Raw genomic sequence first — 20777 nt, forward strand, 5'->3', positions numbered from 1 at the left:
GCAAGATGATTACAGGCATTTTTAAAGAAGAAACTGTAAAAAAACACTGATGCTTGAAACCCTTATTTCAAAGAAGAAGCTGTTAAAATAACTCCACAAAATTCAGGTGCAGATGTAGAAGACAAGCATACCTGAAGATGGAGCTGCTCAGATTCTGCTTTTACACTCAGTCCATTATTGGAATGGGTATTTTAAAAATTCAGATGATTCAAATGATGAGTTGGATCCTGGTTTCCACCTCTGCCAAGATCAAAGTTTGTCTGGGTCACAGGGCCAGATTTTCATCTGCCAAAGCTCTAATAATGTCAAAGCAGCAGGGCTGAGACTGCAAGGGGGAAATGTGCTCCCTACATCTCACTGGGCTCCGTTTCGTCCATCCCATTTTCTCACACAAACAAATAATCGAACCTGGCTTTTAAAAGCCAGGAGATGGAGAAGCATCTGAAAGCCAGGGCAGGGGTGGAGGGAGATTAGCCCGACCCAGAGCCTGCAGAAACGCAAAGTTGGAGGGAGAGGAGAGGAGCGGGGCGGGGAGTGCGCGGAGGCCGAGGCAGCCCCCGGCGCGGAGCGGCCGCACTCGCCAGCGACGGGACCCAACTTTTCTCCGCGGCGCCGCAGACCGGACCGGCACCGGCACCAGGGCCGGGGCAGCGGCTCTCCCCGCGGGGCGGGGCGGCGGCGGGCGGCGCGTGCGGCGGCGGGCGCGGAGCGGAGCGGACCCGGGCGGGCAGCCCGCCCCGCGCCTCGGCACGCAGCGCTGCAGCCGCGGGCAGCGCCCGAGCCCCGCGCCCCGCTGTGCCGCTCGGCCCGGCCCGGCCCGGCCCGGCCCGGCCCGGTCCGGCCGTCCCCGCCGGCAGGAGGATGCGCGCCTAGGGAGCCGCGCCATGCGCCGCCGGCGCGGGCATCTCGCACGGCCATGGTAAGGCAGCAAAACCCCGCGTCCTGTCCCGTCCCGTCCCGTCCTGTCCCGACGCGTCCCGTCCCTTCATCCCTCCCATCCTGTCCCGTCGCGTCGCGTCCCGTCCGTCCTGGCCGCGGGTCGTTTGTGCCGTGCGGCGAACGCCAAGGCAGAGCCGATCATGCTCGCCTTGGCTTTGAATTATGTGCTCTTATTATTTATCGCGTTTGCGAGAATTTGCTTCCTTTTCTTTTTATTTATGCGTTCATTTATTTTTTAGCTCGGCACCTGTGCAAATGCACGTGCCTCATTTGGTTGTGAATGGCTGTCGTTGTAATTGTGCGCCCGGATGGAGAGGAACGGAGCTGTGCATTTGGATGCGGAGTTAAACGGGCTTCTCTAAGTGCCTGGAGCTTTGGCATGGAGCCCTACGGATTTGGGCTGCCGCTTGTGTGGAGGTAGCTGGGGAGGAACGAGCTGATGTGTGTGTAATGGTACGGAGAGCGCTCTGGGGAGCAGAGAGGATACCTTCGTGTGCATCCATAGCGTTTGTGTTGGCATTTGTTACCAAAGTGCGTGCCTGCTGGCTGCGATGCCACCGAGTCTGCTCAGCTGATGGCATTTTGCGAACTGGTGAATTGTCGGGAGTTATCCATAGGAAGGCAAAAACGCTCTGCTGGCTGGGAAAGAACAGGAGTCTGGTGCCGCTGGGGAGGTTTGTCGTCGGAGAGGCTTGTTGGACTTGACAGGAATAGGAAACTTTGCTTAAGTGAAGCTGCTGGAAGAAGGTGATTTCCAGGAATGCAGCTGTGGGAACTTGGATAAATCTGTGCTCTAACAGTTACGTCCCAGTGCCTGTCACATCCAAGATACCTATGCTCTCTGTACCAAGCTAGCGTTGCTCAGGCTAAACATTTCCTTGCTGCTGAACACACTAACTCCAAAGCTGAGCAAAGTTAGTGGGAATTTTTCTATTCATTTCTTCGGGCTTTGATTCAGCTACTGGCAAAGGAGTTGGTTGTGGATCTGATGCCAGGAGAGAGGGAACTGTGTGAGCGAAAAACTCGTGTCATTTCCTTGAAACCCCAAGGCATCTTTCCCAGCTCCAAAACAAACTTCCCCCACGGAAACCTCATAGCACGTTGAGTAATTAAAACAGTGCACGTTCCTGCTGCCTCAGTGTAGTAAGGAACAGATAGCTCCTGGTTTATCAGCTTTAAGCCTCCAGACAGCAGTGGCAATTGGCCTGGGCAGTGCCTTGGAGCATGTGATGACATAAAGACTTAATTTCTTTTTAAATCAGAATGCTTTGTCATTTAATGGGAATATTGTATTGTACTTCTTGAAAAAGAATGCTTTTCTCTTCCTGTGTTATAGCAGTTGACTCTTTTTGCTTGGCATAGCATGAGAAGGGTAGAGGTTGTGGGTTATTAGACTTTGTCATCACTCTGCAGAATGGTGACGTGCCAGGTGGGAGGGTTAGTCTGCAGGGGAGGCATCTCTGGCTTTTGCTGGGTGCTGTATGGTACCGAGGACACGGGTGCTGGCCCCTGCCCGCAGGCAGGGAGGGACGGTGTCCCAGGCGTCCCCTCCAGGAGGGGGAACTCCTGCTCTGCGCGAGGAGCAGCACCAGCCTTCCTCTCCTCTGAGCACATCTTCTGTCGCCCCTCTCTGCCCCCAGCCTGAGCTCAGCATCATCCGCACTGCCCAGTAATTCTGTTGAAAAACAAACATATGAGTGAAACTGTCTGTTTGCTTAAATAATAAGTATTTACACACTAAGGTATGTTTATCTTATTTCCTTAAACAGTCCCCTACTGGGGATAGACATAAATAGTTTAATTTCCCCAGGACTTTGTAAACACTGATTTAGAAGTAACAGGAGCAGTGTACTCACTTTTTCACTCATTAAAGCCCTCTAGGAAGTCTCCAAATTGTACATGCAGCTCATCTCCACCAACTGTGTTCCTGTGAGTGCCATCACTGCTTTGCCACCACCACCTCCTCCTCCTCCCCTATGTTCTACAGCCACCTGTCACGCCTCGGATTTTCTGTGTTTGCTCCCCTCTTCCTAGCAGACCCTATCCGCAGGAAAGCGGAGAGACAGGACCAAGAGCAAAGTGCTCCTCCTAGTGCCTGCTAGCACGGTGGTCCTTGGGACAGGAACGGTCTATCCAGGTCTGTCACAAGAGCTTGCCAAGGGAATTCAGCAAGCGACGTGTTTGCAGCTGGCAGGGAGGTAGAACTGATGTGGGAGAGAGGACTGTAGGCAGGGTGTGATGGATGGCAACGAGGGGCAGAGGGGAATTCCCCTCCTCTCCTTGGAGAACACAACTCGGTGCTCTCGCACCCTGACCTGAGCCTGGTCTGGAGGCAGCTGGAGGTGGTGCTGGGGATTGGACAAGCGGGATTTTCCGTCTCCAGGTCCTGCGGTGCCCAGCAGGTGGAAGGAGGCTAGAACGCTCGTAGAGAGCATAGAGATGTCCTCTGGCAGGAACTAATTGTGGTTCCTCCGGTCTCCTTCGCTCCTGAAGCAGCAAGCGAAGGGTGGGGAGTGTATACCAAGGAGGTGTGAGGAGGTAACATATTGCCTTGCCCATCAAACTGTCACGCTACACAGTACGGAAATCTCTGGGTGGGTTTGTGTTTGAAACCAAAGCTCTCATTAGGTTCTCATTTAGAAACCTGCTTGATTGCTCTAGTAAATGGAGCTGTTTCACTCTGAACACAGCCTGTGAGGATGCTGAGGAGCAAAGGGACCCTTTCTGCTTGACCTGCCACTCAAAATGTTAGCCCAAGTGAGGTCACCTGGTGATGGCAACTCCTACCTTCAGGCAACTCTTCTGCAGCTTGTGGCCTACACTGTGCCCCTCAGGTGGTCTGTTATCTGGTTCCTTCACTTGGGTAATATAGAAAAAAAAAAGTGACATCATATCTTACCAGCCATGAATTACTTCTGGAGTTGGAAAGCAGGAGAGTTTCCTCAGGTGTCCGGAGAATGGAACACCAGCCTATTTTCTGCTACTGCCTCTTGTACATGTGTAGGAATAAAACCATAGGAAGGGTCAAATCCATGCTTAGCTTAAGGCCAGCTGCAGCTCTGAGGTTGCTGAGATCTGGGCTTACGTGACTGACGGTATTTACACAGACAGGCTGCATTTATTTAGGAAGAAGCTCTTTTGTGGTGCAATTTATTGCAGGGGAAGTACTCCTGGTTTTCACATTCGATCTACTTGCACTTCTGTTTCCTGGTGGTTGCTCTTCTCCTGGGGGCATTCTGCTGTGGTGGTTGCCTTTTTTTGTGGAAAAAGCTGTTGGTTCTCTTCAGGGTCTAACTTTAACCTCAGTGCAGAGGGCAGACCATCTCACACACGAGTCTTAATGTGTGGGGCAGGAGATGGGAAAGGGATGAGCCGTATGCTTATTTGCACAACTAACACGAAACTGAAACCAGTATTTTCAAAGCGCCTGACTTTAATTTGGTCATATGTGTAATTCCATTAGACTTATAGAGCCAATTAGACTTATTGTTATTAGAACAAATAATCAAATCTAGGCCCTTCTTCAACCCCAATGATTTTGAGTGGCTGCAGACACAAGGGTGGCAGTGAGAGACACAGGCAGCAATAGGCAGCAGAAAACAAATTAATCTGTAAGAAGACAAATTTAACTTTGACAATCTTATTTGATTAGGGGAACAATTAGAGAAAATAGCAGGCTGTGCACTCACCCAACAGCTCACATGCTAATGGAGATGGGTAGTGGAGTGGCAGCTGCTTTCCAGGGGCACAAGTCACTCCTGAGCATGGGGCAACATGATGCTGGGGTGCAGCTACAGCCCCTGGAGTCCTATTTTATGGGGAGGGTGGGAGGATTTTATTGAAAAGCTGGCTGCTGGCCTTCTGTGCTGGGGGTGCTGGGGTGCTTTTTTCCTGCAGCAGTCCTACAGGAGTGTTTATTTGCAGATCATCTGGGTTTTTCAAAGCCATAGCTTGGTTTTGTTTGCTGCAGCAGGGGCTGGACCTAACTCTATTGCAGAAAGTGGAGCAGGGAGCGCTGTCCCTTCTTCCCAAGATCCCTGGCTCTCTTCCACAGTGCCGAGGCAGGGGTACTGTGCCCTGCCTTCTGTTTGGCATGTCCACACCTACTCCACCATACCCACACCTCCTCCGTCCGGCCCAATCCGCAAAGGCACCCAAACACCCACAGCACTGTTAGAAGTCAGTGTGCTCTGCGTGGGCTTGCTGCCTCTCAAAACCAGGCCTGCGCTGTCCCACTCACACACGCATCCGCACAGCCGCCTGCATCCCCCACGCTCCCTCTGCCTTCCTCCCTGGTTTGGTGCCCGACTTTCAATCTTTGCCTGGGCTGGAATCACGTTCAGCCAAGCACTGCGAAGCTGAAGTCACGGTCAGTGACTCCTGCTCAGCGTTTGTGCTTTTAGCAGCGGCACCAGAGCACTGTCTGCTATGGCAAAGCTGCAGGATAAGGAATCCATCCATGCTTAGAGTCAGCAAAGCAGAGGGACTGCCAGGGTGATGAAGGGGCATTTGTTCATTCCATCTGCTCAGGCTCAGCCTGTTCAGAATCACATTGCTTTGAGGCTCATCATTTTCTTTTACTTTTTTCCCCCCCTTTCAGTCTGAGACAACAAAGTTCTGCCCTTATGATAGTTCCCATGGAGACAGGTTTGATGCTGTACATTAAAGGGAGGTGAGACAGGCACAGTCAGCTCTTTGTCTGGGCCAGCAGTTCCTGATGGTTCCTCTGCACAGCATCCCTCTCAGTGGGATCTTCATCAACTCGCTTCTCAGCTGACTGGGCTATTAGAAGGGCAAAGCATGGGGGCTCTGACGGGTTATATCTAAAGGGAGTATCTCCATTCTATTCATACAGGTGTTGGAGGAGCATTCCTAGTTCTCCAAGCTGCCTCTCAGCTTTGGAGCTAAGTTAAAACAAGATACAGGGATGTGAGCTTTCTGAGCTCTGCTCTTTGCTCTAGTACCATCCTCCTATGCTCCCCTGGCCATCTTTCTTGCATCCTAAGGCCCATTTTTTCCGGTTACATCAAGGATGCGGAAGGTGCCTCCCTTCCTCAGGAAGGAGGGGTTAGAGCTACTTTCCTTGCTAAGGTCACAGAGGGCTTGGGGAGGCCCTGTTCTACATGAGTCTTGATAATGCTCTTGTTCATGTGATGCGGAGCAGACCCTGTCCTGTGCAGCCATCCCATGGCAACGTGCCAGGTTTGTCTGCGAGAATGGTCAAATCACTTTGAACTCCAAATCCAGATGTGACCAAGACCCAGGGAGCCTTGTGAGGTTCTTTGTCCTCAGAAGAAGGAAATCAATCAGACACACAAACCATATCTTCTTCTCTTATTCTGTGGATGTGAGGCTGCACTGGCATAGCAGAAGTGCTGACTCTTCTGTCACCCTGGGGACATCAGCACTGCACCTACTCTTGCCTGGAGATTTCTACCTTCACGCTTCAAAGTCCATGAAAGGGGTTATCTTTGACATTATCCCTTTTTGCATCTGAGCAACCACTTCTATGGCATCAGTGAAATGCTCACAGTGGCTCTTCAAATGCAGAAGAGTTCATTTGAAGTGAGTGATGGCAGTTCTATCACATGCATTTTTCTGAGTCCTTGTTCATCAGGCACAATGGCCTGATCATATTGGGATATCTTCACTGAATAAGCATGTGTACGACTGGCCCCTGTACTCCTAAGCAAATGAAGCAGCAAGATGGGAACCTGGCTGGTTTCATATGGACGAGAAAAGTTGCCAAAGAATATTTGTGGAATTTTGCTGAAATACTGCCCTACTTTATTGTGCATCATGATGACTTTAGCATTAGAAAGGTCACAACTTCCACCATTAAAGTCCTCCTCAGAGATCTGGCTGGGAGGTTATGAAGGATGCAGCTGGTTTTAGATTTCGTTTTTATGGACCTCTATGGAGAGGCTTTCCCTAACAGGAAATAGTGTACTGAACAAAATTTTCCCCATTTTTTAGAGAAGTGAAAGAAGAAATAAAATATGAAAAAAAAAAAACAAAAGCAGTCAGCAGGCACCCAGGAAAAATAAGGGAAAGGCAATGAATATAAATTAGAAGCTGGAAGGTGTAGGTGTCTGATAAGAGAGGTTAAATGAGTCAATGAAAGAGCGATGAACAGGAGAGCTAAAGATGAATAGAAAATGGCTTCCAACGTATTAGAAAACATTCCAGTGCCAAAGTTTGGCATAAATCCTTTGCTAGACGCACACAATAAAGTCATCACAGAAAAAGGAAGTTTAATCTGAACTCCAACATATAGGTTGTTGTCCAACCTTCTTGCTGTCAGCCCTTGTTATCACTAGACTACCAGATAAGGAAAAAAACCAAAAATATCCCAAGATATTCCTGTAGCATAAATTTTTGTGATAATAATACCTAGATCTTAACCTAGTCCATTTTTCACTCCATGCACTTTACTGAGGACTGCAGAACCATCACTTCATTCCTTCAGAAAGGATGCTGAGAGAAAAAGCAATTCATCTACATCCCCACTCCTGCTCAGCAGCAGAACTGGGAACAGGGCACTGGTCTGCAGATCCACCCGCCCGCACCCAGGCGAGTGGTCTCTGTAGGACCGGGGACCTGCTCTTATGTCAGCACCGTCCTGCGCTGGCTTATGCCAGTGAAGGATTCTGATCCAAAGAGCAACTGCTCCCCAGAGAGGTGCTGATCCATGGAAAAACAGATTCCAAAGTTGAAAGTCTTGGCCCTCTGAAGTCAGTATAATTATTTCTGATTTTTTCTATGCTTTTTATGAGTTATAAAATTACGTCTACGATCATCTTGTCTGCTCTCTTGTCTTTCTTGTGTAGGCACAAACAGAAGAAAAATTAAACTGTAACTAAAGAAATGTCCCTGTGATTAATTCCAAATTATCAGAGAACAATAATAATAAAATAAATAGACCAGTTGTTTAAAAATGAAAAAACTTGTGAGGACTTAAAAGAGCTGTGAGTATTTCCAAATGGCACATATAAAAGTGTCTGGAAAGACAGAATAAAAGGGAAACATTTCAGGCAGTGATGTGACCCCTTTTTGTGTGTTCTGGGCAGACTGCGGGCTTTTTGCAGGAGTTTTTTTTTCTGGGGCAAGACAAGTGTTCTCCTAGTTGGTGGGGTGCCAAATGAAGCAAGCGTCAAGGGAGAAGAGAGTCAGGACCAGCCCCTGGAGACTCAGTTCGGAAAGAGCCCATGGTCTGTTATTGCAAGCAGCAGAGCTTGCAAATATCTTGATGAAGCTTAGAGGATCCTTCAGTCTTCCAGCTGGCCCTGCCAGGTGGCATGTTTCCGTTTCAGCTCTCTTTCACGGACATCATGAATAACTACAGAGGCATCACAGTTGTCTTTCAGCTACCTCTAGCTGTGCTGCCAGTACAGAAGGATGCTTTCAGAGGAGATGTGTCGCTGAGCAGTCCTGTTCCTCTGCAGAGGAGCTGATGTGATGGGATATGCTGTGCTTGTGCCTGCTCGTTGACAGAAGGTGGTCAGGCTAAGCTTTGCAATGTTCAGTGTGCTGCAAATCCATGGGATGAAGAAGAGTGATGCTGCCACTGCAGCTTCATCTTCAGGAGAGAGGTCAGGTCACCCAAGTCTGAGGAGAAGCTACAATTCTGGGGAAGTTTGCCTGGAGGAAAGCACAAGAGGAGACAACCTTCAGAGCTGCCCTTCCAAACAGTGATACCCTTCTTCCTGCTAGCTCAGTATCGTCTTTCCTTCGTTGGCCTTCCCCATCCTTGGTGAATTTTTGTGCACAGGCTGAACTCATTTCCACTCCTGCTGCCCTTCATATTGCTGAGATCACTGAGTCCACCAAGATATGCCATGTTCTGCTCTTCCTAAGCACGTTGCTTGATACCTTGTGCCCAAAGTACCATCTGGACAGCTAGCAAGACTAGAAGGTCTTGGTCTGTTCACCAGCTTGCTCTGTGCCCTTCCTTGTAGCCACTAAAGCCCTCTGTCGGGATTCACAGAGCAAAATCACATTGATACTCAGTTGAGTTTCTTCCTCTTCCTGCTGATCCAAAGGCTTTTGCTGAGAGAGCATCTCATAAGTCCAGCAGGGAATCTGGCGCTGATCAGTAATAATCAGCTCTTAAATTCCAGGATATCCAGGGCTTTGCAGAACTGCTGCTGTGCCCTCCAGCTACATGAGTGGCACGCTGAGAAGCAGAGGGACAGAGCCTGTCAGACCAGCAAGCTCTCAGGAGCCGGTGTTTAAGCTGCTTGTATTTTGGGCACTTTCTGTCTATGCACTGCTGGCCTCTGTGTGAACCAGGCTTGCAGGATGGGAGGGAGGAGTTGGGAAGAGGATGTGGAGCAGTTATTGGTCTCCTCTGCCACGAAAGGGAACTACAATCTGTCTAATCAGTTCTGGGAGAAGATTTTACCTCTTCTTCAGCAGTGAGCCAAAGGTTTAGGAGGTGGTGAGCAGCTATGGAGTGCCAGGATCTACTGAATTTATGAAGTACAGGGGTGTGCTGAGACTCCTGCTGCAACCATCATGGGAAGCCTGTTCAGGAAAGCAGCGCTGGAGCAAAGACAGGGTCAGGCAGCAGGGCTGGGTGTGGACAGCAAACACGGAAGCAGAGTGAAGTTCAGAGAGCTGTCCAAACCCTTCTGCTGCTGCAGATGTTCAGGGGCTGACTGACTGCAAAGGACCCTGTGGTGGGAACGCTGTTCTCTGGAGGTACATACTGTATTTTCTAGGTGCCCCATCTGGCAGACCTTATGCTATACCATACTCTAAGGAAGTCAGTCATGTAACTCCTGCAGAGCTGAAACGGTCTAATGGAAGAAGGAATAGGACAAATTATTGGAGGTCAGGGAAGTGGCTTCCTTTTGATTTTACATGGTTGTCATAAAGAGGAAGTTCAATACCCTGGAGAAATTAGTTAACAGGAATCCCATGACCTTCAGCAAAGGTTGCAGAGTCCTGCGCCTGGGCCGGTGTAACCCCATGCACCAACCAGTACAGACTGGGGTCTGGCTGGTGGAAGGCAGCATGTTGAGGGAGGTGATCCAGCCCCTCTGCTCTGGAGTGCTAGATCCAGTCCTGGGCTCCCCAGTAGAAGGACATGGACATGCTAGAACGAGTCCAGAGAAGTTCCGTGAACATGGTTAAGGGAGTGGAGTATCTCTCATAAAAGGAAAGGTGTTAATTTTTAATGTATGCAGATGCCTTTGAAACACTGGCATAGAGATTTGGGTTGTTTTTGCATGGAATTGCCTTTTCAATAGCGGCATTAAATCTTTTATCCCAGAATTATCACAACGGGGGAGGCACTGTGGTGTTTTACATCATAATGCTAAGACAATGGGATGCCAATAGATTGTCATAAAACTCACCCTGGTATTGTTGTTTGGCGTGTAAAAGCTGCCTGGTAAATATACATTGCATGAAAAAAATCTTGTACTCGGCAAACTGTGCTTCCAGTTAACTGCACAGGAAACATCACAGAGAATTAAGGCCATATTAAGATCCAGCTTCTTCAGAATAACTATTTTTTAGAAAAGAAAGATATGGGGCAGGCACTTTTTTGGTATAAGAGTTGAAATCATGAAGTTAATGTGTAAAACTAATTAAAAATACAAACATGACTAGATGTGTTTGCTTTTGAAGTGGAACTAGTGTTAGCTGCTAGCCTGCAACCCTGCTTGTCGAAGCTGAGTCCAGCCTGCCCTGCTCACATGGAGAGAGAGAGAAGCACCTTTGATAGATTTTCACATTCCTGCTTTAAAGGCAAGAGAGATCATAAGGGCATCCAAGCTGCCTTTAAGACAGGAAGGCCCTGGAGTGAGATAAGCAGGGGGAACTTCAGCATGTTTTCTGGTGTCTTTAATACTTAATTAGAATGACGGACATTGCAATAATGAGGAAAGATGGCAAGGGAAACAACCTGATAGCGTGTGGCCAACAAGAGAGCAAACGCTGCACCTTGGGGCTGAGGGAGAGACACTTTATTAAAGCCTAATGAGATTACATAGAGGCAGGAGTGTTGCATGTAGATTGTGGTTTAGGTTATTATTCTTCAAGAGGGTAAATGGAGTAAAATTACATTTAACAAATAAATTTGATCTCAGCTTTTATGTTGACCCTCAAGCAGTGCCTTGGGACCTTGGGTCGTCTCAGGATGTTTTCAGCCTGGTTGTAGACTACACCAGTGATAAAATGATAAACAAATTTCAAGTGTCTGCAGGCCTGGTCAGACCTGGAGGCTTATTTGGAATGAGGACATGCTGACTGCAGTGTAATCATGGATCAACTAGGGTAAGAGCTGAACACAAGCATGGCATAACAGAAATAGAAATTTCTTCTGCATTGGAAAAAGGTTTGGTTGCTTCTGCACAGGGAAACTCAAAGCCTGTGCTTGGCAGGTATCTCTTACAGTCGCATTTTCCTGTCTCTTAAACAGAATCTTTGTTGAACAATGCAACAGAAAAAGGCTTTTTTTGCCTTACAAAGTGGTACACCTTGAATCCCTAGTTTACAGTGCCCAGCCTGGGTACTTCTGTACTGGCTTGCTATTCCCCATGCTGTCTTGACACTCCTCAGCAGGGTGGATTTGGCCAAAGAGGACAGCAAGGAAGAAGCTGGGATGCTGGTGAAGGCCTGCTATTAACCCAGCATCTTCCTGTTAAAAGGCAGTTTAATGATGAGGAGGACAGCGGTCTGTGGGCACTCAGCATTATTTACTATTAGCAAGTATGGTAACAGTGGCAGCAGATTCACTGCCTCTCTTTGCAGATAGATACATCCCAAAGATCCCCTTCCCTTCCTTTTCCTTCCTTTCCCTTCCCTTCTCGTCCTTCTGCTGCATTCCTGTCTGACAGATAAGTGGTGAAGTATTCAGAGATGTTTGGCTCTGTAACGTTTCCCAGGTAGCTCCTATCTCCCACAGCCACGTTTTTCTTTAGTAAACATCTGATCCTTCACTACTCCTGCCTCACTGGACATTTATTATTACAGCTTTTGTTTATTTAAAAACAAAAAACCACCGTAACGAGAGTCCAGATAAAGGAGCCAGAAATAGGGAATCCAAGAGAGATTCAAAGCTCTGTCTTGGCACATGAGAACATTTTTAGGTGATGAAGACTTAAAAAAAAACGCTAGCTAACAACAATAGCAAGAAAAGTACCCCAAGGACATCTGCAAAGAAAAATGGCAAACACAGTGCACACTGATTATCATTCTTCACTGAAGTTCATACTCCAGGTAAAAATAGTGTCAGGCGCAGGGCGCCGTGCAGCATCGCGAGCACTGAATCAAGGGCTGGGGCAGGGAGGGACGGCCCGGACAGGCCTCTCGCAGCCCCACATCGCTGCACCTCCCTATCCCACGGGAAGGATTTCCCTGGCGGGAGATGAAATCCCTGGTGAGATGAAATCCCTGAGCTTGAGAGATGCCTTCTAGAGCCAGGGCCAAGTGCGGGCCGCTTGCAGGAGGCAGGGCACGGGGAGCAGCGTGTGGCCCTGCGGGCTCGGTGTGCCCCGGGCTGGGGCAGCCTTGGGGCTCTCGCTGGGGTGCAGGGCCAGGAGGCATCAGGCCGGCAGCGGATGGGATAACACCTCCAACAAGGCATTGAGGTTGGATGAAATGAGGGATGGATGGATGGCACCCAAAACAAACCAAGAACACTGGTAGGGATTGCTATGGAGCATGGAGAGATTTTATTTCCCTCCTTTTGCCACAGCAAGATGGATTATCCACATCTGTTGTGGAGATTTGTGGGGAAAGGCCTTCATCCCTTCTGCTTTCCCCTGGCCATCCCTCTACAATGGCTTTTTTTAGACAGTGAAAACCTAACTAAAGTTTAAATTTCTCTCCCCCTCTGCACTTTTTAAGCAGCCAGTGCATTAGAATTTCTTCTTGACTTAAGGAAGGCTGGGGCCCCTTATCTGCTCTGTGGCTCTGTTGTTAATAGGGGAGACACTGCCAGACTATGTGGAGCCTGCTCTCTTGTAAACTTGTCTCCTCATCTATCTGGCTTCTGCCACAGCAGCAGCCATGAGCAGTGCTCACAGTGGTGCGGGGAACGGAGCGGTCTGGGGAACGCTCTCTCCTGAACTCCCATTATAAACAATTGCATGTGAAGTTGTCTTAACAACGTATGGTGAAGCCAGGATCCCACAAGAGGAAGAATTCAGACTGAAGGCACTGAGTAGCCAGTCAGAAAAATGAAGCACCAAGCTGTTACCTACCCTTTCTCCATCATCTAAGTTTGTCAAAACATTTTTAAATGGAGTTGTTTTTGTTCTGGCAAGTGCCACGCTGGGTCAGGTATTCTCTGTCCTGCAGCCAGCACGGTGCTGGGAGAAGCACAGGGCTGGCTAAGGGTGCTATCGTGTGCTCTGCTGCGTAAGGAGGGTGAGATGATGTGCTCTTGTCTCACCATCGTGATGCCATTTGCACTGGCAGGAGCGTACACATCCCATATGAACGAACATGAAGCCACCGTCGTTCATATAGGCTTGACTGTAAGTACCGGCACTGAGATCAGAGTGCAGCAGGGTTTCTAGTGAGTGTCTCCCAGCACAAAGTAAGCTTCTCTCTGGGGGATCAATGGCATATGCAGAAATCTGCCACTTCCACGGGCATGCTGCTGTGTGATCCACTCTCCAGTGCCACCAAATCCCGTCCTTTTCACACCTATGCCTGAAAGCAGCAGGTTGGGTGAACTGTGGGCCAATGCACAACAGTGGGACAAACAAAACCAGAAATCTCTCTCATGGGACTTTCTTTGGACTAATGCTGTATTTATCACAGGGTAACTGGCACAGTTGGATCTTCATGTGAAAACTGGCTACTTGATGGCAATGAGATGTGTTTAGGCAGGACTCTGACTGCATTGGAAAAAGATGAGGATAATTGGTTAAAAAGGCATTGCATGAGAAAGGACCTGAAAGCTGTGCTATGTCATAGACACAGAGCAAGGGATAGGCAAAAAAAAAAAAAAAAAAAAAAAAAACACACTACTCCAAACGTAATAGCAAAAGTCACAGAGGCAGACAAGGTCGGGGTGTTCCCAGCACTGCTCTTCAGGTACAGAAGCTTCTGCAGAAAGGAGATTTACAGACTGCTCTGTTTAGGGGTGATAGGAAAAGAAGTCACAGCAGTAAACTGTAGCAAGAAAGATTTAGGCTAGACCCTAGAAAAATCCCCGTGCACACTTCCCCCAGGAGGCTGCATGCAGAGAATCTCCATCACTGAGTGTCATTTACAGGAAGTTAAAATACAACCGATTCCGATTAAATACGTTCTCAAGGTCTCACAGTGCTCACAGCTCACAGTGCTGCTGAATGACAGACCTAGCAGACTTTCTTTTTAGTACTTTTTTGAATGAAAGATGGAAACTTCCCATGGAAAAAGTCTGATTTCAGCATAATTTTTTGTGTGTTTGTGAAAAACCCAAGATCACAAATAGAAAACGTGGGAAAAAATGTTTTACTTAGTAGATCTGCTAAGTTGGGAACAATGAAAGAGTCTGAAGCAAGTATGTGTTTGGATGGTCTTCCTTTGTGATAAAAGCATGGTTGAATATCACAAAACTGCCACAGGTTCAAATGATGGGAGAGGGAATTGTTTTTCAACACAATGTTTGCTACTACTTTTTCCAGAGGCCCTTTCTGCTAGTTTCCATGGGCATTTTTAGATTGTGTAGCAGCAGATATGGTTGCATTCTTACTGAGTGCAGCAAGGATGCATATCCTAAATGCCCTTTGGTGCTTATTCAACCTACATTTCCTAAGCAGCTCCCTCTCTGTGTGATCCTGCACCTACCTGAGTGGTAGGGGAAACAAAACTAGCCTTAGAGCACAACAGGTTAATCTTATTTGCGTTGCCCCTTTTCCTTGTGGATTTGGAAAACTCCCATTCCTTTCTGGCAGCTTCCTTAGCGAGCAGTTGCATGGCGGACCTAGCGGGTTGCAGACACACACTGCACGTGAGACTGGGGCAGGGGACACCTGGGGAGAGGAGAGGACGCTGGGCACAAATGGGTGTCGCAATAAATCACTTTCCAGTTCCCTCTGTGCTAGAAGTCTTTTTTAAGTTCACCATTGCTCACTAAATAGGGTCTTTTATAAGAATACCTCTCTATTTTCCATCATTAGTGATCCATGTGCAGACTCAAGGCTTTGGGTAGTCACCAGCCACACCATTTATTTACCTTATTGTAGTGTCCCAACAGTTTCCCTCCTCTGTCAATATCCCAAAGCAATTAGCAGGAAATTCAGCTGCTGCCTGAATGGACACATTTTCAGCAATCTTCCTTATTTATTTACTGTAAAATAAGCAGGAAAAAAAGTGCAAAATCAGTTCCTCTTCCGAGAATGGATTAGTTCTCTTAGCACATCTCAGGCTGCCTCTCCTCTCCCTTCCCTGCAGCTTTATCTCATTTTCTGATGAGCTGTAATAAAAAACAGGCAGGAAAACACTTGATTGCTGCTCATAAGCTCCTCGAGGGAGAAGATTTCAAAGGTAACTGGCATGGCAAAATGCAAGCTTTTCCCAACCTGCATTCACAGCTGACAGGGTCTTCCCACAGTGGACAAGTACCATGTACCGAGTGAGCTGAGAAACTTCACTTCTGCATCAGCCATGGCAGGACCTAATGTTGTTCACTGCCAGGCAAAGAAAAAATAAAATGCCCAATTTATTGTTTTTAATAGAGGAAGGTGTGTAACAGCAGGGACGGGATAACTGGAAGCAGTAGAGGGCCTGGACAAGGCAGGGAGATGGGTGGAAGCAAGACTACAGGCTGGTAGAGAGGGCAAGGAAAGCCGTGTCTGATGTGCTGACTGCTACCTCCCTCCTTAAACACACGGGTGACAGGGGCTGCTGCAGGACGAGCGTGCTCTGCTGCAGGCATTGGCCTCACAGGAAAGGGGCCCCGGCACGGGGAGGTCTCCCTGACGGTCCCTTTTGAGCCTGGGCACAGCACAGCAAACAGTGTCACCCCGGGCTGGCGGCTGGGGCCACCCCAGCGCTGCTCTCGGTGCTTGTAATTCATCACAGCACCCCTGGCTGTCTCGCAGAACGGAGGGGAACAGCAGCTCTAAAGCTCTGCTTGACCCATCGCTATTTGGAAATAAAAAGGCTGTGAAACCACAATGCATCCATCACCTGGAGTGATGGAGTGATCACCTGGGAGAAGGACATTTTTGCCCCTTCTCCGCACTTCTTACTCCTTCCAGTTTTGCCACTAAACATGAAGAAGTAGAGGGCCTTATTCCTCAGGGAAGAAAGAATTATTTCTTTGAATTAAATACACAGCTTGGAGTTAGGCAATTCTGATTTATCCTCCCAGCTATGTGAGGAATGCTCTGTGAGGTCTCTGTCCCAGCCTCCTTCTCCCTAGATGCATATGATCCTGAGCAGCCTTCTTGTAGCTGTTTGGCAAGTCTTGCAGAATCCTCTGAACTGTAAATTAATAGTTAAGTCTAGCTCTTATCACTCACAGGTGACTAAAACTGTTCCAAAAGAATATTGCCTTTGTTACAGATAGGCAAGAAGGTAGACATTTTGATCAGGTGTTCCCTTATCACCGGTCTCTATTGAACAGGATAATCTGGGTTAGAGATTTATCTTTATTCTGATCTTAGTAACAAAGTCCAAGTGGGATTTCCTGAGAGTGTCGTTGTTACCCAGAATTATGTTTCTATACCTCAACCAAATCAGCAGGTTGTATTCTTGCAGTGTGAGTAGCTGAGAACTGCATGAGAAGATATAAACTTTTTTTTTTTTTTTAATGTCCCAGAATGCAGGAGCTCAGACCATCTACGCCTTTGAAAACGTTTGGTCTGCAGCTCTAACATAACCATATTGCAAGCCTGTAGATTACTGGATAACTTATCTATGTGTATCTATCTTGTATCATGTCCCCATGTATCTTGAGTGGTCCCCAGGTAAAGGTTACAGGAATAATTAATTAAAGTTTCACCAGAAGTGATGTAATAACCTTGATGACCCATCATAATAAGTTGCAAAAAAATCCTACAAAACGCTTTCTTCCATCAGCAGTGATGTGTGCAGGAAGCTTTATTACAGAAGATCCAATCAGTTGTAAATAAAAATCCACATTTAAATTTACTAGCAAACTTTAGGCAATGTGACCTTGCCTGTACCTTCCCAGGCTCCTGTGTAGACCATATGCTTTTTAGCCTTTTTTATTGTTATTTACCTTTTACCACAGTAGTTTTGAGTCACCCTGGGTCCGTAGCAGCTTCCTGGCGTGGAGGAGAATGGGGTGATTGTTCAAAGGCAATTCCACTGCGCAGTGACCTGCGAGAAGGTTCCCTTTGCTGCACCACGTGCGCAGGGCGGCAGCTCTTCCTGAAAACAACAGTCCTGTCTTCAAAGCATCTTTCTTTGTCCCGAAAGTCAATGAAAAACAATTCTGCACACCTAACGAAGTGAAGAATTTAGTGTGCTATTACTAAAGGGGCTGTTTTATTCAGGAGAATGTCCCCAAAATCTAGGAGTTTCTGGCACTGGTATGAATTGATCATGCGTCTGGAAAATTCATTTGGGAAAGAGCAGCATTTATGAATCCAATCTACATTACCTGCATGCCTTTACTGTTTAGTATTTATTTTCTGGAAAAGCTTAAGGCAAACAACCAGCCTGGTTCCTGTCTGTTTACCATACAAACACCTGAGTCTTAATAGCTTGTTAGTATTCATGGATTTTTCTGTTTTTATACCTTTTGTGCTCCTGAACATGTAGAACAGACACAGCACAAAACATGTTGTGAGCAACAGGTGAGTGTGAAAACAAGGATGTTAAAGTGCATATAGAGTACTTTGTATTTACATAAAATTTTATGATTAATATGCAATATTAACAACCACAGTTATGATTTTTTTTTAAAAAAACGTAAATTAGTACTGGCATTCAAAGATCTCTGAGCTAGAATTAATTTTCAATGGATTTGCAGGAAGGGTATGGCTACAACACCGTCAGCTAGATCTCTCGGGTTGGTCGAAATCATCTTAATTCTAATGAAGGAAATAGGAGAGAGAATGGAGGAAAGTGGAGCGTTCTGTAGTTGGTTTCCCCCTTTTTTTCCCCTCGATGGATCATTTCTTGAAAAGGCAAGTTGGGACCCACTGAGAAAGTGTGGTATTGCTGGAAATGTGAGATTTTTAGCATAAAATCTACTAGTTGATCTACTTTACTAAGCAGAAAGGTATGTGATTAGAAATATATGCGTGTGGAGGGATCTAAAAGATTTGCTGAGAGCAAACAGCTTGTGCCGTGCTCAGGGTCATGTGAAAAGATTCCAGCACAAATTGGACTTTCCTTGGACCCATGTGGAGAAAATGTCAATTCCCATCCTGAAGAAATTTTGGAGGAATAATATATAGGGAGGGAAAAAGACAAAATGACAAATTTTTAGTTTCAAGTGATCATGGAGGCTTTCTTGGCTTAAAGGTCATCTTTACAGATGGTGATTTTATCAGTTTCCCATTGAGAGAAAATAAACTTGTTCCATGAGCATGATGTGGCTTATGTGACCTTCTCTTTTCTTGAGTTTGTAACATCAGGAATATGCTAAGGAAGAGATGGCAGTTTTTGAAGGGGAGGTGTTTTAGTAATAAGGCTGAGATATGTGAGAACATGGTCATTGGGGACCGTCATCTGCCCCTGCACTTGTCAGACTCTTCATGGGGGATGCCTGTTTCTTGACTCTCATTCAACCCTTCTGAGAAGGCTGATGTTTCCTGTCCTTCAACAGGGACCAAACAGCACAAGGAATCAGGGGAGGTTGATACTTTTCTCCCCTGTTGGTTTTGGATAAAAATATCGATTACACTGGACTTGTCAGTGATTTACTTTTGTATAAATAGGAGATAAATCTTAGTTAAAGCCTGCCATGTAATTGCTATATAGCAACCCTTCCCTGAAATCAAATTTTTGCTGTCCAGGAGATAGAAATTAAATTACATTTAATAACAGAGGTTTATGAAGTCTTATAAAAGCTTCTCAAAGCTAGACAAGTGTTCATATCCATAATCCTTCCAAAGCACATGTTCGTTTGCTCACACAGTGAATAAACATTTTAACAGTTACAGCCATCAAACGCGGTGCTGGTATTCAGTTTGTTTATAGTCATGTGGTTAGATGGTGTTGAACTTGAAAAGACCTTGCCTGATATGCCAGGGTGAGTTATGGCTGCTGTTTGCCTGGAGGGCATGAGTTGTATTGGAATCAGACAATAAACCAAGAATTATAAATTCCAGTTGTGCAGTGTGAGAGGGTTTGGTATAGTTTATTCTGGCCATGTTCTAACACTGGCTGGCTATCAGAGTTACTGCTGCCCCTCTGTTTTGCATGAAGAAAATGTAATTTTGGCCAAGCAACATACCTATGTGCAACGTTCTGAGTGTATTATTTTAGGGGATGAAACCTGCCTACCGGCTTCAAGTTCCTCCCACACGGGTCAGCGATGTGAAGTTTGGGAGAGGTGACCCTCACCAGGAGCCTCCTCTGAGGCGCTTCTAGAACAGGAGCATCCAGTGCACCTGATGGAGGACCTGCATTACCCCATTTGTACACAGCGAGAGCTGAGAGCTGTGCCATCATTTGAATAAGGCAATGACAGAGCCTCCCAGAAGTGAGGGTTCTCCCTTTGGGAAGAGCTGAGCTGTTACTGCTGTCCTCGGCAAGCCCGACCATGGACCAAATGAGCCAGCAGGCTCCCATCAGCACAGCTCTGCTGCCATTCACACAGGAACCACATCCGAACAGCTCAGAAGTCACACGTTGAGTTCAGTGATCTGGAGGGTGTTAATAGAGCTGTTCTGCAACCATAGTACCCAATTCTTCATCGATGACTATAGGGTCACCATAAGAGAGTAGGGTACAACATGTTACTTAAGGGAGCTCCAAAAAGTGGAGTCATGTTTCATCCTCATGGGAGGATAGGACAGTAACTCTTGATAGTGTAGATGTTGTGCAGGCTCAGGGTGGGGAAACCATGATTTCTAATTGCAGCTCTACTACTGATTTCCTGACAAGGAGTTGGTGCATCCAAGGTTTCCATAGTTAAGTTCAAGCTTCCATAGCTCAGCGTGTCCCCAGAGCACCTCCGCTCACATTCAGAGCAGATCAGTGCGCACCCAGGGCAATGCATGCAGATGCTTGCAAGACTTTCTGCTATAAACAGCACTTATGTCCCTTGCAGGCAGATACCTTTATAACTTCCCCATCTTGTACAACACACAAAACAAGGAAATAGGTTTTAAAAATTCACTTTATAATAATGCTCGTTTAAGCTCTCTTTATTTAAGCTGACTGAAGGTCAAATCAACTGTGCTAACAACCCTATCACTTTCAGAGGGTAGGCAGAGCTCCCCAGATGCCCATCTACAAACAAGCCCCCAGGACCACAGGAATGAGCCATCTCCAGGATAGCAGGCGATACATCGGGGAAGGATGTGTTCTTCAAAAGGCAAAGCAAAATGCGTTTGTACTGAGCATAAAAGGACTCATCCTGGCACTCCTGGAGGGTGCAGGCAGACACGTGCTGGCAGCAGACATCAGTCTGACAACATCGCTCGCCCCTGAGCTGAACCTCTGCAGGCTTCAGGAATTCAGGCCATTGTGCCGAGGACATTGCGAAGCAGACCCTGCATCACCTTGTGTTCTGTGGCAGCTTTCATGAGTTGTACCTCTTACACTGCAAACTGTGAGGAAGAAACTCCGTCCTTGCAGGCCCTAGCAAGACATCGGAGGGAGCACAAATGGGTCAATCGCTGCAAAGTTTCAGGTCAGTACCAAGAACAGGGAGGGTTTTTACCTGCTCTTGGATCACTTCTGAG

At 47.1% G+C, this 20777-nt stretch overlaps 1 protein-coding gene across 3 annotated transcripts in view; it reads left to right on the forward strand.

Moving 5' to 3' along the window:
• The first annotated feature begins 851 nt into the window (after positions 1–851).
• Positions 852–20777, forward strand: part of HTR4 (5-hydroxytryptamine receptor 4) — a 109110-nt gene continuing 89184 nt past the window's right edge. For all 3 annotated transcript variants that reach the window (XM_088522607.1, XM_088522609.1, XM_088522608.1), the window contains exon 1: positions 852–919. The gene's annotated coding sequence lies outside the window, so the exon portion shown is untranslated. The remainder of the gene's footprint in view (positions 920–20777) is intronic.

This window comes from Tinamus guttatus, unplaced genomic scaffold (assembly GCF_059628265.1).
Source record: "Tinamus guttatus ecotype Peru unplaced genomic scaffold, ASM5962826v1 Tinamus_guttatus_pri_ptg000155l, whole genome shotgun sequence".
Classification (NCBI taxonomy): domain Eukaryota; kingdom Metazoa; phylum Chordata; class Aves; order Tinamiformes; family Tinamidae; genus Tinamus; species Tinamus guttatus.